Here is a 19,670-nt window from a genome sequence, read left to right on the forward strand (position 1 = left end):
GCATGCTGGCTGAAATCCTTTTCATTTGGTTTTCCTGTCTAGAGGAATCGATGCACTATTTAGTTAAGGGAAGCAAGAAGTGCGTGGAACCTGCTTTCGAGTACGCCGACTGGATTGGTTGCTCAATTCTTCCTCTATTGTAGGTCTTAGCTATCATAAAGCAAGCGAACCATTAGACCAAATAGTCGATTCAAGCGGGATCCTTCTTCCACCAAGTCAACGTTTCTTTATCTAAGATAATATGCACCGATTTTCCTATCTGCCATGAGATTCTTTTTTACAGTTCCTGTATCCGCATGCCAACTTTCATTTCTTATAGTAGGCAGAGGCAGAGAGAAAGCCATTGATATATGTTATATACTAACACAAAATCGAACTTGACGAAACCTTCTTGTCATTTTCATTGAGAACTCTTCCTTGTTCACCACCATCTTGTTCCCCCGGTGCGAAAGCAGTTGGTTCCATAAATGAAACAGTAGTACTTCACACTTCTACAGATAGTTAAGAGCGTGGTAACTCATTCATTGGGGTAAGAGTGGACTCACCGCTCATGTACCAGGAACCAAGCAGGCGAAGGCAAAACAGGATTGGGACATTGCTGAACTCGGATGGAGAAGTTTGCGAAACAAAAGAAGAAATGAACGGCATTATGCCTCGGCCTGCTACCCCCATTCATAGCTTTATTCACTGTCTGCTCTAAGAGCTTCATTTCAATGTTTGGATGACCCGCAAGGTCGTCTAAAAGAGCTTCCACCTAGATAGTTTCCATGTTCGAAATTGGCACGCCAACCACAATCACTTCATCCCTTGGCTTCTGTTTCAGAGCAGCCTACCTCAAGGATCAAAGACAACAGCTAATCAAAGCAAAAGGAAGGATGGCAGAAAGTTGGGAATAATCCAACCTAATGGCTTAGCCAACCATCTATCTTGAAGCAACACAGGACTATGAATACATAGAGAATCTGTCTCCACCGCAAAAAAGGGATCGGTCACTTTCCGAAACGGCCTATCCTCCACTACGTAGGGGACTGGCGTGTTGGTGACTCTACTTTTTGGAGTGACGATTGGGAAGGAACTGGCACATTGGAAAACATCCTGCCTTCGCTGAAACTAGTCTTCCTTTTTGTTTGCTGCATCAGTCCAATATGGCAAGCAACAGCCAATGTCATGCTATTTGCATAAACTTGTATGCAAGCTAGGCCTTTTCTTTCGTATTGAGAAAGCCGCTTCATAAAAAGAAAGCGGCGGAGCTGCTATAGACGCTTTGATTGGCTAGAGACAGAGATCTCTCAAGTGTGCAAAGTGATAGATCTTTAGAGATAGCCATACTGAAGTCGGCCCAAGCAATGCCCAAAGAATCCCATTTCTTTCTTGGTTGGACTAACCCAACCGGCAATTTCCGTCTTCCTGAATTGGGATAGTCAGATTCAGTCTTTCTTTCGTATCAAAGTCAGTTCTTTCCTTGATTCTTTCTTTTTCGTGCATGACCTTTCTCGAACTTTCTAAAAATGATAGAATTGACTTTTCCGCAGCCACTATTTGGACTTCTCCTTTTAAGCAATTATGAACGGAACGGGCAAGAGTGATCTTTAAAAGCCCAGGTTGGCTTTCCCACTTCCAAATCCGTAATAGTAAAGTAAGAGTAAGGTGCAGATAGCGGACAATTTCCATAATAGATAAGTGCTTAATCCTGAGAAGATGGGAGACGTCGATTGTTAGAGTACTCTTGACAAGTGCATTTCTCAAATTCTAGCCAACAGATTGAAAGCATGCCTGCCTGTTTGTTCTTTTCAGTTCCAATCAACCTTCCTTTTCTTTTTGAATCCAAGCAAGAAAACGGATGCGCTAACGCGCAACGGCTTTCGCGCTAGTTGCTCAATCCGTTGCTTGTTTGGTAAGATTACCGAAATAGGATTTCCTATGCTTGCTAGATTGATAAGCCAGAGAGGTAGTCGGGGAATTGGTAGTCAGGGTCGGAAAATCATCTCAAACAAAATTCATTTTGTAAAAAAAAGTAGTACTCGCCCCGGAATAGGCGTTATGACAAAGAACAAGAAGAAAAAGGGTTTTGTTAATGGGAAAAAGGAAGTAGGACTCGGGGATCGGGTGCAAGAAGCAGGTTGTAGCTGGGAGGAAGCTATAAACAGGTTGAGGAGTTGTTTGATAAAGCAAAGAAAGCGGTTGGCGTCCCTCGTACCTGTAGTTGGAGAAACAGGATGCTGGAAGTAGATTGAGGAACAAGACTTGAAAGCTGTAAACAGGGATGTAGGAGAACTATGTAACAAGAAGTTAGTAGGAGCAGGTTGCTTATAGTCACACACGTCTTTTACAGCAATGAAGGACGCATTTCTTTCGGGTATCACGCTAAGAAAACCTATTTATCCGAACCGATGGTTGTGACTGTTTTTAGTATTAAGCGGCGCCATCATTCCATGGCTTAGCTATTATAATATAAGGATAGCTGTCTTATCAGAGGGTTCACAGCGTGTCATACGTGTTATCACTTACTGCCAGGAGTACCCCAGAACTGAAGGGTTAGGAATAGGTGAGATCTTAGAGGTGTTGAAACAGCTCGGAGAAACCAGCGTTCATACTTACGCGGATCAGACAGGTGTTTACGTCCTGAGATTTTAGGATTCGGATTCCTATTGAATTGACTTTGCCGAGGAGCAGAAACCGAGCCCTTTGATTTGATCCAGTGAGTGACGTTACGAGCAGAAGCCTCAGTTGAGAAGTTGAATCCGGTACCGAAACAAGGATGACATTATTGAATATATTCTTCTTTCCTGTGCTTTGCCTTTCCCGTTTTCCGTACCTTTCGTAGTAGTTACTCGCCACTAGAAACAGGATTCATGAATTCAAACTAAAAGCAAAGGTATCGCTAATTCCATTTCAGTGGAAATATAGGGATGAAAGTTTCTCTCCTACTGATTTCGATTGCACATCTAATGAAAATATATGCACATGAATGTTCAAAAGCAAGGCTATCCCCTTTGCCGTTACCGAGGATCTATCTTTGTTAAAAACCCTTGATTCGAAACCGAGGAAAGCGTGCGCTTGACTAAAACCTCCAGGAAGGAATGCAATTATTCGCTTCGTAGTCCTCGTATGAATTCGCTATCGCTCCGAATCGTGGGAGCCGTTGAGTTCGGAGATACCGTTGTTGGAGAACTTGTTTGGTTTCTTTCAAGCGTTTATAACATGTCCGGAAGATATTCAGCGTCCTTTTCTACCTTTTAAAAGGAGTGGTGATGGTACTTTGGTATTCCCTACAGGTAAGTTTGTAGGTGTCTATTTCTCGCAGGAGCTAAAATTTGCAGAAGAACATGGGTACTTGGTCGTCCCACTCCGTGGCTGGCAGTTTGATAGAATGAAATCACCATTCTACGATTTTGTACACGATCTATACCAAAGGAGGCTTGAGGCAAAGGAGAAAGGGGATAAAGCAATGGCTTTCATTCACAAAACAACTATGAACAGTCTTTATGGCCGTTTTGGTATATCGCCGGAAAGTACTACGTGTGTTATAGTCAGCAGAGAAGAATCTCACAAAATGGCCCTTTCTCAGGATGGATTTATTGATTCAACTCATCTAGATGATGATCTGTACCTAGTAACCTATAAAAACAAAGTGAGTGATGATTTGTTTAAGGAAATGGAGGAGACAACGGAAGCCGTACAGATCTAGTTGGGAGTGCTGTTCATGCAGTGGAGAGCGTAAATGACCGGCCCTTGAGGCGCGAGTAGACTTATCATATAGAAAGGAAAGAGATAAGCGGAGGGAGGATGGTTTGATGATAGCCAAGATCTCCATCTCATTTGTCACTCTCGTATTCTTAATAGGAATCGGCAAGCAGATACAACCACTAGGCCATTGCCATTCGACTAGTCTATCAGAGTATCCTACGAAGTCAGGTCCAGTAGGCGCAGGATGCGCTAAGCCATTCGATCTTCCTGCTGGTGGTCCACCATAGAGCTCCTATGTAGCCGTTTGTTTTCTCGCTTAACTAATTTGTATGAGGCGATACAGCTGAGATCAGCCAACGGTTCGAGCACTTAGCACAATGTGCCACTTAACCGGACGAGCGCAAGACCGGGTCTACCTACCTTATGACATTTTTGAAAAACGTTGTATTAAGGGGTTTCTATCAGTTAGTAACAAAGCTGGCAGTATCCTTGAATTCAGGGGTCAGCTACGGGAGGTATGTCTCCATGTGTGCCGAAGAAGCGTCTATCATTATACGCTGTTTATCCAATCTATCTACTTCTCGTTTAGCTATGCCTCAATAGCTGCGGTTCATTTTCCTTTCCTAATGGCCGTATGAAAATTCTTTGTTTCTTCTTTCATTCCTATTACCTATAAATAAGGGTGACATGGAATTAATATCAAAAAGGTAAAGGGAATCATAAAATGAAAGCTATGAGGGACGAAAAGGAAAGTGATAGAGGTGGGACCTAAGCCAGCTAGACTTCGACACAACACGTGTGCCCAATTGCTAGAGCTCATGAGCCACCCTATTCTGATCCATACTAGAATGTTACCTTTCCAAGGAGCTGAACTAGATGCTTAATCTCCACAATCACATGACCATGTCCCCTATTGGGTGTCCGCTCATTTATTGAGCTGCAAGCAGTAAGGCAATCTGTCTCCTAAACAAGATGCTAATATTCCCTATTTTGATAAAGTAACTGGTTTCAAGCGAGTTCCAGTTGGTAAACAAGGGAAGGGAGTTCCTGTTGGTAAGGTAAAGCGGTGGTCCTCATTGTTGTGCTTTTCACTAAGATCGAAAATCATCGACTGTGGATCATTTCATTACTAATACTAAGAAATCGAATTCATGGTTGAGGGCCTATCTTGTCTTGTGTGGCGAACTAGGTACATTACATTCCGCTTTTCTTATTGCTCATAGCATGCCTCTCCCCTCTCCCGAGAAATGGAAACAGGTATCAAGAGATTAGTGGATGATTTTCTTACAAGCTATCATCTTGTCCATCATACTAGAAGAAACTATGCCATCCGAAGAATCCTAAATCACCGTCCAATCCAAAGGAATTTACTGACTTTTAAAACGAACTCTTCTTTCCTTGACTTCTCAGATGAAGAATGAAAAATGACTACTTTCATGGCTATGAGAGATAGATATTGTGATTTTATTGACCACGAAAACCGGCCTTTTTAGAGGCACGCAGAGACCTACGCTATGCATTAGTTTGTAGTTGGAATCGTATCCAGGTGCTGCCCATGGTATCTTTGGACCCCACAGATCCATAAAAGCGAGGGGACACGAGTGACCGACTCCTTATGGATAACAATCCAGTCGACAAGAGGAAACTGGTAGTCTTCGATTCAGTTCCGTTCTGTCAGCTAGGTCCCTGACCTAGTAGCAAGTTGGCACTGCACGCTTTGTCTGCCCGCCCTGGCATGGTTATACCGAACTCAATGGTGCGTTATAGATACGGGTAGGGCGTGCTCCTCTAGTTCGCTCTGGCCATGCTGAGATTCAATGGCTCTCTTAGGCGAAACGCCTCAAACCTAGACCGATCCTTGCCACACTGATCCTCATGAGAAATCTTACTCGAGATCTTATCTTGTCCCGAGAACATAGCGGTGACGGTAGCTCCATTTTTAAGTGATTGTAGAAGAAAGGTATCCAAAATGAGAAGAAGGCTCAAATCGTCTAAGAGATCCAGATCCCACCTAAAATAAAACAAGATGAGGTGAAACATGGGTAACAAGGTCACATCCCTTTCCGCGCGAGGTCCAAACCTTCTAAAAGTGTCTTACGTTTGTATGGAATGCTGTTTTGAGCTATCGTTCCACATAAACGAATTTGAAAAAGGAAGAAGGCTTTAGCTCCCTTCCATTGTCTTGGGTCGAAGATCAAGCGTTAACTTCTCCCTCATCTAAGGTTGGGTTGTGGATAACAGACTTCCCCTTGGGCCGGATCTTCCCAAGTATAACACGATCCATGAGCGATATCAATGCAGTGACAGTCCTTACTATTGAGTCCTGTGCTGGTAAGATGACAACGCTCTAAAAGGTTTGTTTAAGAAAGCAATCATATCCCGTCCCCAAGTGCGGTATGGACCCCAAAGAGTTATATAAGTAGGAAAATGGGAAGAATTGAGGCACCTACGAAGTAATGGGTCAGCTTATGATTTTAGGCATGGTTACTTGGATGAATCGTCCCTACCTATCTGCGCAAGATCGGATCAGTATGGTTCTGAGTTTCACACGAGCTCTATAAGGAGCGGGAATTTTATGAAACATCTTCCGGTGCTGACTTAATGCCTGCTTCCAACGCCTTAGCTAGAGAGAGTTCACGCTCATCCTCACAAGTGGAGCCAATGGTTATCTCTCGCTGAGTACTGGTATAACACCACCATTCGGCAATCAAGAACTCTCCTTTTGTGATCTTGTATGGCCATGAACCTCGTCAATGGGGACCGGTCAATTGCTCTGTTCCTGATTTGGATCTATGGCTCAAGGAACGACAGATGGTTACTGAACTTCTGAAACAGAACCTGCATCGAGCGCAACAACTGGATCCCTTCAGCTCGCTGTCCCTGCCTATCCTGCCACAGGGATTGAACCATCGGCAATCAGTTTCCATCTGCACTTTCACCCGGAGCCCCTATCCTTGGCAAACAGGACAGTATCACGGCACGCAATAAGCTCAATTGTAAAAGGATCTCTGATGTTCTTTGTACTTCACTGCATGCCGCAGCAATGAACTTCCTCGATAATCTCTGGCGACCAAACCTGCACCGGCAATGCCCCAACCCGTCAATCGTCTAGAAGCGAGCACTTTATTAAAACTTGTATGTAGGGCTTAGATATCCTAAATCATGGATACCTCACTACCCGCACGCAGGAAGGGGAAATAAATAGTCACACTTGATTGAATTCGATCTGCTTCCTCGAGGGGTCTCCTTAGGCTTTCCACCTAAGGTGGTTGGGGTGCCTGCCGAGGAGACTTGTCATTACAAGAACTTCGAATTACTGCTTTTTGCGCCGACCAACAAACAAGAAGAGAGGGTATTAGTTAAGAAGGGGCGCTATGGCGATCCTGTTTCCTAAGTATTGTGTACTTTAGGCGCACATAAGACGGGGGTTTATTCCGTTTTTCTCGTGAAGATAACGTTTTTTTGTTACATTTATGAGATTAGACTCCCATATCATTAAGTACTGTCACTGCCCAGACATCCCCAATAAGGTATTTGGTTACCAGACCAAATCCTAAGAGTTAGTTTATCAAGGGCATGGCCCAATATAGAAATTATTCACAAGACTAAGATTTTCACCATGTTCCGCTTCTTCTGTTTAGAAGGCACTGGACTTTCGTTATAGGGAAGCCGCAGACGCGGTTATTCTCAACTCTCCGCACTCTCTGTGGAAGGCATATGCTCGTTATAAGTATAAAGTAGGTATCGAGCCTCATCTGCCTTTCCAAGTGAGCCAGCCTTGTCCTTATCTTACCATACGATGTTTTATAGGAAAGGGATAGGTCGAGTTAGTGAATTTCTAGATCAAGCTCAGAACCATGAAAAGATGGACAAAAGTAAGCGCGCGGGACTACGAAAGGATGTAAGATAACGCACGGGACACACCTGGTTGTTGCTTCTGGACAATATCTTTGAATGGAAGATATATGACACTTGGCGTATGCGGCACAGAACCGACGGCTTCCCTGCCTGGCAATTGAAACATCGTTTTAGCGTAGTGCAGGGGCCTACGACGTGCTGCCGGTGCGCAACGAGTAAGAGCGTTTACCTTCGGCACTGTCTGGCGGAGCAGGTGTGGATCGGCGTGCAGATTGGTGGCCTTGCGCATTGCCGCTTCTGAATCATTTTCCGCTCGCAGCAGGCGCGTACAGTTTCCTGAGCTCGACGGTGCGAGTCACCAGACGTTCAGCGTGGGCGGCGACTACAGTTTCCTTGTGGACATTTTTCATCGTCGTGGGGTGCGGGAGAGAGAGGTGGTGATGAAGGAAGATGGATACGCCTGCATAACAACATACCGTCATCTGGACATGTCCGTAACTCCAGGTCCAGAAGCCCGAAAGTGCACTCGTGATCACTCCCTGTGGCCTTCTCTTTCAAATTATTCAAATTCCTCTCGCTCCATTAGTAGTGACTTGAATTGGAAACACCCGTCTGTTGCGGACGACTGTCTTCGTCCAATCTGCGCATACCAGTCTTCACGTACCACTGTTATAAGTAGTGAGCCTAACCATGACGATCTATATCTACGCACCAATTCCTTCTCCGGATTGGAACCCTTGGTTTGCCTTCTTCCGACCTCAGAGTAACAAATAAGTGATGTTGATAGTACCTACCTCCACTACAGAGAAGCAAACAAAGGAAAGTAATTGAACCCGTGCCTTGAAAACTAGATCCGTCTAAAGCTCAGTATAGGTTCGAAGCTCCAAACTCCACCATTGAATCTCAGCATGGACATCTCGAGATAGCTACTCTACTCTTCATAGATGAAACAAGTGTTCAGTCCCCTGGGGATATAGCCCACTTCTCATCTCTAAACACCAGCTTTCTGCCTTTCTGCTCTTTGATCAGAGTCTCCGTGAAGAAAATAGACACGAGTAAGACGACTCGTCAGATTCGAACTGACTTAGGGTGGGCCAGGGACCCGCCTTTCTTCGCCTAGAGGAGTCGCAAAACTTTTGTTAGGTTCTTATCTTAGATTCCGTCTAGACCTTTTCTTCACACAATAGAAAATCTGAATCTTAGATTCCGTCTATACGGAGCATATGTTGGTTTAGAATTGCTCGGGAATTCATTGATAGTGACTTTCAAACAAAGTTCTAGGGGGGCTAGTCTACTCCTCTTTTTTCTCGATCGAGCCGCTTTCCCTCATTCTACTCGTCCAGCCCTCTTCACGAACTTGTACAATCAATGCCACAAAGATAGCAAACTCGATTATCGAATATATAAGGAAAGGGGCGACGGTTTGGCACCAGATATCCGGGGGTGTGGAAAGAGCAGCTGTGAAAAGCGGAAAAACCATCAAAAAACGACGATTGCTCGTGAAGGTTTCCACAGAAAGACCCCTTGGTTCTGGCAAACAGATCACAATTACAGGTACCTGAGAGCATACCGATGGAATGAACAAAATACGAACAGTTAACATAATATAGTCATAGATCTTAGGTTGTAACTTGATCATGAGCGAATTTGTTGATGTTGCACCCACGAAGTATGGAAAGTGCCAAACATTGGGAACTACCCGGGAGGAGTTAGGAGCAGGAACAAGGAGAAGCGAGAACCACTTAAATGGAGGATTCTATTGTATTTCAGCCTTTGTTCCCCATAGCAACTGGGATCGAAAAGCACCAAATTTGATGACTTATTAAGGGAAAGACGAAGTAAGAGCATGCTATTGAAGACGTTGCAACATATGTCGGGGGGGCCTCCGTTGATTGTGTACAAACAAAATACGAGTCCAAAGGTAGGGTAATAAAGGGTTTAGCTAATGGAGAAATTGACTCTTCCGGGAACCAGTAACGCGTAAACCATGTCAAACCAAGACCGATCAATATCCGAACGGAACGGATTCGAACTTCTCCTAGAAAAGTTTCCGGTGCGAAATTCCAAAAAATGAGTAATTCAAAGGAAAAAAGAATTCAGACATATGCGTGCGAGTAAGGGTCTTAAGGCATCAACCTGTTGAGTTGATCAATTATTTGGACCCAGAATAGGCTTTCGGAATTATCGATTTCTCCCGGTTGGAGCCATTTCCGGATTCTTCGAATTCGCTGATTAAGATGGATACCATCCAGATCATGTTCCAGAATGGAACGGATGGTGTCAGCTTGCTCCGCCGCATTTGTACCCGGTAACGGCAAAGGGAACAGCTGTGCGTTTGCCACAGCTTGGGCAGTCACCTGATCCAACTCCTCGCTGACCTTTAGAAGTTGCTTCTCGGTCTTACGGAGGAGTCTCTCATTTGGATCCCCGGTCATCCAGTCGGGGGACCCGCGGCCATTGCGGTGGAACTTGCCGCTAATAGACCCACAAATAATCCTACTAGGAAGGCGCTGCCTGGCAGGTATAAATTGGCAAGCGCCTTTAAGATCCAAATGAATAAGGATTTGAGTAGTAAGCGGCATCCCCTCTGAGTTGTGAGTAAGCGGAACCATTCTGTTTTTGTTCTTCTCCAGATTTTGGCCGGTAGGAATTTGCCTACGATTTTTCCAACTGATATGTCGATATAGAAAGATCTCCTTATTTCTTCACCGCGGGTTCTCGCGTCATTTTCTTTAAAAGATATTAGATCACCGTGGGAAACTTTCAAATGAGTAATGGTTACCAGTCCATTATTCAAACAAACCCTTCGATGACTTATCGGCTGCCTTGCTTGAGGAAGAGTGTCACTAAAATGGAGACGAACCGGAATCACGTCCGATCTTGTTTCTTGATTGAGTAAAAAAGGGATATATGAAGTTCGTTCTCTTCCTCTGTGCATCTCCCTTATGGGTAAATCCCCATAATAAATGGACAACTTTCGTGTAGTTTGTGATTTGATGTTACTGTTTAGATTTTCTCTCTGAGAAAGATTTCTTTTAATGGATCTCCTCTTGTTCCTCAATCTTCGGAGAATGCGGCGTTGGATTAGAGAAAGTTCTCTGTTCCGAACATTTCCTGGAAGTAGACGACACGTTTTAAATCTGAAAGCTGGCATGGCATATTTCGTTGAATCAGTCTTTTTCGCCACATCGCGTATAAAGGGAATCGAACCCAACTCTTCCACGAACCCCCCACGAATGGTCCTCCCTTAATTCAATGAACTATGAGAATTCCTTTGCCTAGTTTTTTTGCTTTTCAGTTCTCATAAGTCCTTGATATACTAGCAGAAACTCCATACTTGACCGACTGCGTCACAGTGCTCAGGTAAAGTGGCGGTGGTTGAAAGCGAGCGGTAACGTCTGTGTTTTCTGTGCGTTACGATAGTAGTGGTGAAAGAAAATCCAATTCAAATATCTCAACGTAAAAGGAAAATCGTTTCACTTTGAAAGGAAAGACTCCAGCTAGCTATATGAGATCGAAATCACTCTATCTACGATATTCATTGCACCATGATTGAAGGCCTACGCATCTTCTTTCAGGTTTTTTTGATTGGTTCCAGGCTCGCCATCACTGAACATACGAACAATCAACCTTTCGTCATTACTCCTTCGTATCTCTCTTTTCTGTTCGCCGGAAGGGAATCAAGTATCCGCTGATACCGGATCGGATCACGAAGAAACGGGAACAGCTTTCGCACTAGCAGAATGGGTACCACCATCGAGGATTGAGAGGCCAGTTCGTTCACGATGTCCATGGTCCTGAAGATTACCGGGATCTTACGTATGTGAATTCATGCGAGGATACTATCAAGCTTCACCGACTACGGCGGGAGACGACCTCGCCATAGCAAGGCACTAAAGCTTATGTTGCAAATTCTTAATAGATCAGTAGACTTTGGCGCAGCCATCCCAATCCACTTCAGCAGCGCCAGCGCATCTCCGAAGAACGAGGACCCTCTCGCCTACAGGTAGAGATACCTGGGGTGGAGTTTAATGTGAAGAGCTGGCTGTTCTCAAGCTTCTCCGCTTTTACCATCTGAACTTATTAAATAGCTGCAATGACTAATGTTTGATTGGGAAGACAGAATACATACGTTGACGTGCCCGGTCGAGCTACCGTAAGGTGGTCTAGTTAAGGAAAGGAAACCGGCTATTCCCCTCACGCTAAGGGTGCGATTCCTTACTCTCGCCAAGATTCGTCTTTCTCCCCAAGCTGGGTTTAAGCTTTCTATCTGTCCTTTCAGATCTGAACAATAAATAATAGAATAGTAGGGCCCTTGATTTATGGGATAACCCGACCAAAGCATAACGATAGGATTCCTAGCAAAAGGCAGGGCAAGTGAGTTCTACACGATATTCGATAATGAAACGAGCCTTCCTCCTTCCACGGAACCTCTGGATCCGAGGCCCCGGAAGGCGCCTGCTCTTTAGTTGAGTATTAAAAGTGCCCCGCGAAGGAACAAAACCAACTCAAGTTGAGTATACAACAACCTAGGCTAGGCAGGCCGGCGAATCCAAAAGATCAAGACGAAAGCAGTTCGTTCCTATTCTCAATGAAAAGCGATTGGTCGATGCAGCCCTGTCGTGATAAAGCTATCTTGCCCTAGTCCCTCCCTTCCGTCTAAGAATATATATGTACTTCCTTTGGTTTCAGTGGCATGTTTCTTATGAGAATCGAGCCTATTTATCACTTTTAGTACCTGGAGAAGGGAATGCATCACCCGCGAGGTAGGAGTGGCTTGCGGGCTCCTAATGAGGGCATACAACATGGGTCTAACAGTAATCGAGTAATAAGCTTAAGTGTGGATGTCCTTTTTGTCATTGGCATGACCATTCGTTTGAGTCAGCTCATCTCCACCTATAGACAGCGCAATTATTCCGTTACCCTTTTGGCTAAAGAGCAGAACTAAGAATTGAGCACGCGGTTGTTCTTTAACCGGGTCGGTTCGTCGGTGTTGGTACGGATGTTATGGCCTCATACTTTTTGCATTTCCCTAGACAAGAGCTATTGTTTTGTTATACGATGCCGTTGGTATAGAATTTACTTTCGCATCATATCGAGCAATGGCATTGAGCACGAGAGAGATGCTGAAGGACAACTACCATACTCTCCCACCGAACGAGAGAGAAGCAGAGGCCCTCGCGGAAAGAATGAATCTAGTATCGACGGAATGGTATCTATCTTCTTAATATTCGTTTTCCGGGGGAATGAGCCAACCCAAACAAGAGTGCCTACTAGCTTGTCACGAACGCAGAGGAAAAGAGGTAAGATACCCCCGCCCCCGAGCCGGGACCCCTTCTTGAACTTCTTATAGTCGGTTGAACCAACAGCCTTAAGCCAATACTAAATAAAGTCAAAGTGGAATATGGAAAGCAAGCGATATACAAGTTGGCGATCGAAGCAAAGGAAAGATCAAGCCGAAGAGGATACCTGGGGCCATCTAAGACGGCTGTAGTAAATAGCTTACACGACTGATCCGGCTCAGCAACCTCTGGAACCTCACGCTATGTTGCTCTGTTTCTTTTATCACGAAAGCATGTCGGGCGAAGGAATAAAACGCGTACAACACTAGCAAGAAGAGACTTGCCAAAGAATTCGATGCCTCACAGGATCCTGCAAAAGCTGAGTCAAAAAAGCACGAGTCGGGTCGGCGGTTTCAGATTCAGATAGTTCAGTTCAATCATCATCTGACACCTTTCGGTGCCATTCCTTTTGAAACTGGCGTTTCTTTTGTCAAATAATTCGATGCCCCTGCGAAAAACCGAGTAAAGAAAGAGGTAAGGGCCGGGTCGAGGCGGAACAGGACATTCAAAGCAACCGAACCATAGATCCAGCTTTGCAGGACAAGCATAACGAAAGTTGATCAAACCTGATCCTCAACTATCGCTTGAATTGGAAGAATCAACAAACAGGAACAAATCAACAAGTAGAATTGTGATATGGTCACTATCTTTGCAAATTGCATCTCCATCCTCTCATTCATCTCTATACCAGAACAATTAATTAGGCCCAGCCCTTCTATCATCGGCCTTGTTGAACTAATTACTTTCGTCTTTGTGCCACCTCAAAGAAGACATTTGATCATGGGCTTTTTTTTTTGTGATGAGGCTAGTTTGAACTATGCTTTTTCTCCTTTCTACACCCCTCTTGACACAAGTTTCGCACATCCAGTTCTCTTATTAGAAACTCCCTATAGATATACTTCTTCTTGACTGATTATGGCTTCCCTGACTAGAGAAGGAAATGTCGGGAGGAAATAGAGATGATAGGACCACCTGAATGCTGGAGATGAGTGCTCGTCGTATTCCCTCGAGGAAAGCAGAGGCCCTCGCGGAAAGATAAAAGAAAATGAAAAGCACAGCCGCCTCTACCTAGAGCAAAGAAGCTTTGCCAGTCTTATCACCGGATTCACCATAATCAGCTTTAAGGTCCTGACTCTCAAATCGGATATCTCTTTCGTTCACAAGAATAGCATATTATGTTATGATTGGTGATTTGAAATTATTTCTATTTACTATTTTGATGGAATTCATGAACGAGTAGATCACAGAAAAGAAAGCAAAGCATTCACTCCTAAACTAAAGAACTAATCTACTGAGCTAGCCTCCCGTTATGCGCCAATGCTTGAACAGGACCGTTGACCTTTACCAAGCCAGTTTCCTATAGTTGACCGATACAGTTCGACCGATTGAGACAGCAGGGCGGATGTGACCGATGGATTTGAAGAAGGAACTCATTTTTGACTGATTCAGACCGTTTACCAGAAGAGCGGTATGGTTCAGAAGAGGTACTCATAATACAGATATCGTTTAACGAATTGCCCGATCGATTACCAATTGACCCAGTACAGCAGCCCTTGACTTGACCCAATAGTAAAGAAATCAAATGAAAACCTGTCAGAAGCGAAGCTTTGAGTTGAGACTAGACTACAGATTCTAGTATAGAAAGACCAGCGGCGACATCCGCTATAGAAGCTACCATCTGTTAGAACTCCCAATGGACATTTGAAGCAAGGTTCTTTTTAAGTCGGAGTGGACCTACTGGGCTTGAATCCGTACGTTGAAGTAGAAGACTCGGCAATACCAATAGGAGAATTGAAACCAAGAGAAAGAAGACAGCTTAGCCATCTATTCTATGAAGCAAGGGATCCGTTAAAGTCAAGCTACGAAGCCCCCTCCATCTCTACCCGGAGCTGATTTCATTCCAGTAGTTTCTTTTGAAAAGAAAGGCGGATTCTCTTTTCTTTCAAGTAGGCCACTTTTTTCCGATGTCAGTGTTCGATAAGATGCCGCTTTCAACCCATTTGGGGTAGTAAGAAATAGCCACTAAGATGTATTCGTGTCCATTTGATGCTTTGGGTGTTACCTTTCCTTTCCCTACCTCAATTCCTCGTCCATTCCGTATGGATTCTCAACCTTGGCCTACAAGCTAAAGTAAGGGAACAAACTATGCCAGCTCAAGCTAGAACTCACTTAGAAGGTCAGGAAAGAGCGACTCAACAGGGGAAAGCCGGAGCGCCTTAGCAGCGCTTCATTGGCTCGCGTCAAGTCATTTGGTAAACATGCACATCCTAACCCCAGCCTAGACAAATAGAGTAGAGGGTCTCAAACCTATTATTTAGGAAAGGATAACTGATCAAAGAGACGTAGCTTTTTATCTCTTTTTCCACCAAGCTTCTTTATTGGAGTTTACTTATAGTGGTTGGTTCTTGCCTTGTAGCGAGTTGGGAGGCCTACTGTCCGAATTCGAACTGGCTGCAACGGAACTCGCTAAGGCTCCATTCAAAGAAAAAAGAATGGAATAGGACGAGGCGGTGAGCTTTTGGCAGATCATCTAGAATCTGGTCGGACTAATGCGCACCGGCAATCAATAGTAGAAGTTCTTTACAGGTTTGGTTTTCCTTTCGATCAATCGAATGGCTTTTACTAAACCTCAATTCATTCCATTAGCCTTTAGGCATAAAGAAAGCAAGGGCGTAGCGTTCCATTACCGATCATGGTGGTATCGGAAGCACCCCTACTCCTCTGGTCTGTCCACCTTACCTTCTGGCGCAACGCTCCGGTCATCATACGACTAGAATGTGATATGGCCTCGCATCTTCTTATTCTTTAAGACTGGACCCATTGCGACTTTGGATGGTCGAGACTAACACTTGTTATGGCTCGCGGAAGGACCCCATCACTTTGATTGAAAGGTACCCCCATCTCCACCGCATCGGAGACGGGGCTTGGTCTGGAACGGATTGAGACGGAAAGCGGTAATCAATCGCCGCGTGGTGGAACGCTTGTTGGAGAAGGGTAAGCGCCTCCATGTCGTAGGGGTGGGTAGGCCAATAGAAGACTAGGGAACTTAGCCTAGCCACTCAGTTCTGCCCCGAGCCAAGTCTATTTAGTGTCAGCGAACACATACCACTATGTATATATAGGTTTTTCTTTTTCGTAGAGGTTGTCGCTTAGGTCCTTGGACCCTTCCTTCATGAAGCTTGAGGAAGCACTCACTTTTCTATCCACGGCATTCTTGGTTCTGCACTTAGTCTTGAACCTGTGTTGGTTTGGGACATCAATCTCATTCGTCAGCGGTGTGTGCCGCGTACTATGATTGCTTTCTTCTTGCTTTTCGGTGGTTGCTGAAAAGCAAGGAGAAATCTTTGTACGTAATCCTTCGCTCGATCATTTGCATCAGCATGTCTTTCTTTTGCCAAAACAAAATAAAATGAGCATTAAGCAGCAAAACTTATTTGATCTGGTCACACCACCTAAGATTTTAGGTTCTGCGTATGCATGTGATTGCTCATCATCACAAAAGTTCTGAACTAAGTAGGCTTCATAATCCCACATTGCAGGCTTGCCTCCAGCATCGTCCACAGCTGCTTTTGCTTCTTCCTCACGGGATCCTAGGAAAGATTATTGAGTTTTGTACTCATAACTATCCAGATTCAAAAGATCCAAGCTAAAGGAATTCGAAATGAGTGCTAAAGAGAACGAAAGGTATTGGATCATTACTGCGGCTGCCACGTCTGCTTCATTTTACCCGCCTGGATCGCTAGAATCCTCTAATCTATTAAGTTTGAAAGGGACAAGAGTCATAAGATCCTGGTCGACTGACCTCAATTATTAACTGCACCGGTACCCGCGCGCATACCCCCCCCCTTTTTTTTTAGCTCGTTGATCATCAGACCTTGCAAAAAGTGAAAACGTTGAGTCATACCGGGCTTCATCTACATCCTATTCATTGCTTTACCCAGATGCATACTCCTCAGAGATTTCTCAAGAGTTGGTGGTTTGAAACCTTTGTCCAAAGAGGAACGAGAGAAGATAAAGGATACCTAGGTGGCAATGGGTCTTTATTAAACAGGATTCGGATCCTTCGATCGGGAAGTAAACTACAGCCAATCAGTAGACAATTCTGGTGGACATGAATACCGACCTGTTAGGTGAGAGAGTCAAAGCCGCTGCTTTCCTCTTCATTACAATTTTACGGATTTGACTCAGTTTGAGAGAGAAACCGCCTTGGGCTAGGAAGAAGAAGACCGCGGTGAACCATAAAAGCTAAAGCAAGTAGGCCTATTCCTTCTGAAAGATCCGAGGTCTTCCTCATCAGAGGCTCTAGCGCCTTACTTTCCTTCCGTTTTTCCAATCCCGATTCGAGCTATGAGCTGTGGCACAAGCCAGTTGAAGAAACCATTGCCGATAAACCATTCGTTTTCTTTCTTTTCAATGATCCTACTCGAGATAGGGAGAGTAAAAGCCCTCATTGTCCAACCTGTCTATCTAGTGCACTTTCTCCTTGCTCTAATGAACTGAACACCGACTTATTTGGATTGTTACAGATCTAGCTATTTCTCTGCCAAAGCCCCCGCTAAAAAGCTAGGAATCTAATGAGTTACGAAACACGAAAGTCGAAGGACAGTAGGTTTAGTGAACCCTCGGCGCTAACATAGTTCAAAGACTCGCTTCCCTTTCTATAGAGCCAATCTCTCAAAATTCCCGACCCAAAGCGAAAGCTGTAGATGCTGATTAATCACCAGTGGATCATAGGTCCAAAGCAGGACCGAGCAAAGCACTATTCTAATAAATACGTAGTTGTGCCGACAGAAGTAGAAGGCGCGCCAAGGGCAAAAAGACGAAGCGATTTCCTCTTGTTCGAGTGTTAAGCAAGCCTGTTGCCTCTTGTTGTTCTAGGGTCAGCAAGTAGGAAACAAGGCTTGTCATGTGTCTTCTGTTCCTGTCCCCTTCCAAGTTAGGGGATGGTTCATGCCTTTTGAAATGAGATTCTGAGGAAGAAACGCGCGCTGTATCACGAGTTAGTAGGTCAATGAAGGGAACGATAGCTCAACTTGTTTTTATGAAGTCAGATTTCCCTTGTTTTGCACTTCGCAAGGGGATGACTTGCGCTTGCTGTAGCCTAACTTTTTCTAGTTCGAAAGGAAGAAATACTCCATCTGTTTGTTCTTGACTTAAGCAGTTCAAGTAGTTAGGTTTCCTCAATCAAAGAGGAAGGAAGTATGATTCAAGTCACTAGTTTACTGGGTTTTTTGCCTTGGTAGTCCGGGAGATACTGATTATGTCGGTACGGACAAGTTCGATTCGAGCAAACTATGGAGAAGTACAACATGCGTGAATTAGCCATTGGAAATGGAGGTACAAGCGAGCGACTAAGTCGATTTCCTTTGTTTTTGGCGATAATGAAACTAGAGAAGCTGCTGTGAGCGACGGAAGCCATTTTCAGAACTGTGTAGAAGGAGACACGTTTCGTGCCCTTCCTATTGCGTTTAGCAATGGGGATATAAGATCGTTAAACATCCCGAGTTATATTATACATGGAGCAATGGCCCCCCTTTCGGGCGCATGCTTCCCCTTCTCGATCTCTTTCGCACTTTGTTTGTTCACTCTGATCTGAGCCCTCATCCCTGGATGTCAGTAGCTGTTTCTTCTTCGACGAGCTCGACTCGAGATATATCTTCCGCCCGGGTGGCACAAGCAAAGAGACATTGCGCTCTCTTTTCCGAGAGATTCTTTCCAAACTTGTCAAGTAGATGACTGGCTGGATAGCGAGTACTACTTTATTCGCGGTACTAACCTCCCCTCAAGTCCCAGGAAGAGAGAAAGGATACCATATTACAAGTAGGTGGTTGCTTAGAGCTTATGGCTAAGAATGCCACCCGCCTTACACACACTCGGATGAAATCATCCTACGTAAGAAGACAAAAGGGATAAGAAGAAAGCTTCGGGTCTAATGGAGCAGCTTGATCGCTAGCTTCGACCTCCCCATTTCTACTTACGTTACTATGGATCAAGCATTATTACAGGAATCTCGGGCGAACCAGAAGGGACATCGTTCGAGCTTTAGTTAAGCGACTCATAAGAGGATCAATGGGCCTTCCCTTCTCCCTCCGTATGGATACAAAGATGGACATATTAGCAGCTTAACGTATCTCACGACTATCTTGGCTCATACTACCACCTCCAATAATCCCTTTGGTTGAGGCATCGAATGGCGAACCCCGACCAAAGGGAGTGCATTCCTTTTCATTCGATTTAAAGTAGATACCAAACTTGAACTACGTCTTTAACTGATTGTATTAGAAGCTGCCCTATCAAGAACAACCCTCAGAGAAGCATCTCAACCACCTAACTCGAATAATCATATAAAAAGAGAAAACATAGTCCATCTATAAGAAGAGGCGTCTACTCCTCCATTCTCTCGCTAAGGCATTGGTTGAAAAGTGCATTTCAGATCGATAAGCTCGAGTTGGGCTGTTTCTTGTATCTGATGGAGCATGAGGTTGGTTCAGCCCTCAAGTGGTGTAATAGCGGCTTTCGTACCAACAATCTTTTCCTTTCGCCGGAGGGCAATAATTCATTTCTAGTTTTTTATACGAGCTACGCATGACCTTGATTTATCTATCCAGGATGGGAGAGATTAAGGGAAACATTGCTTTTCATATTCTATTATAGGTCATCGCTGGGAGTAAGGAATCTAGTTAGTTAGATGCTTAACCCAATCCACCTTTATACGTGCATTTTCTTCTTTGTTTTTCGGGACCCCACGTACTAGTGATGGTGGGAAACAGTGAGGCTACTGCA

The 19,670-nt window shown here is 44.5% G+C and overlaps 1 pseudogene; it reads right to left on the reverse strand.

Annotated features, from left to right (window-relative positions):
* Positions 1-9,976: 9,976 nt before the first annotated feature.
* Positions 9,977-10,912, reverse strand: LOC139832551 (small ribosomal subunit protein uS4m-like; annotated as a pseudogene).
* Positions 10,913-19,670: the final 8,758 nt, after the last annotated feature.

Source organism: Lolium perenne, chromosome 6 (assembly GCF_019359855.2).
Source record: "Lolium perenne isolate Kyuss_39 chromosome 6, Kyuss_2.0, whole genome shotgun sequence".
NCBI classification, from domain to species: Eukaryota; Viridiplantae; Streptophyta; class Magnoliopsida; order Poales; family Poaceae; genus Lolium; species Lolium perenne.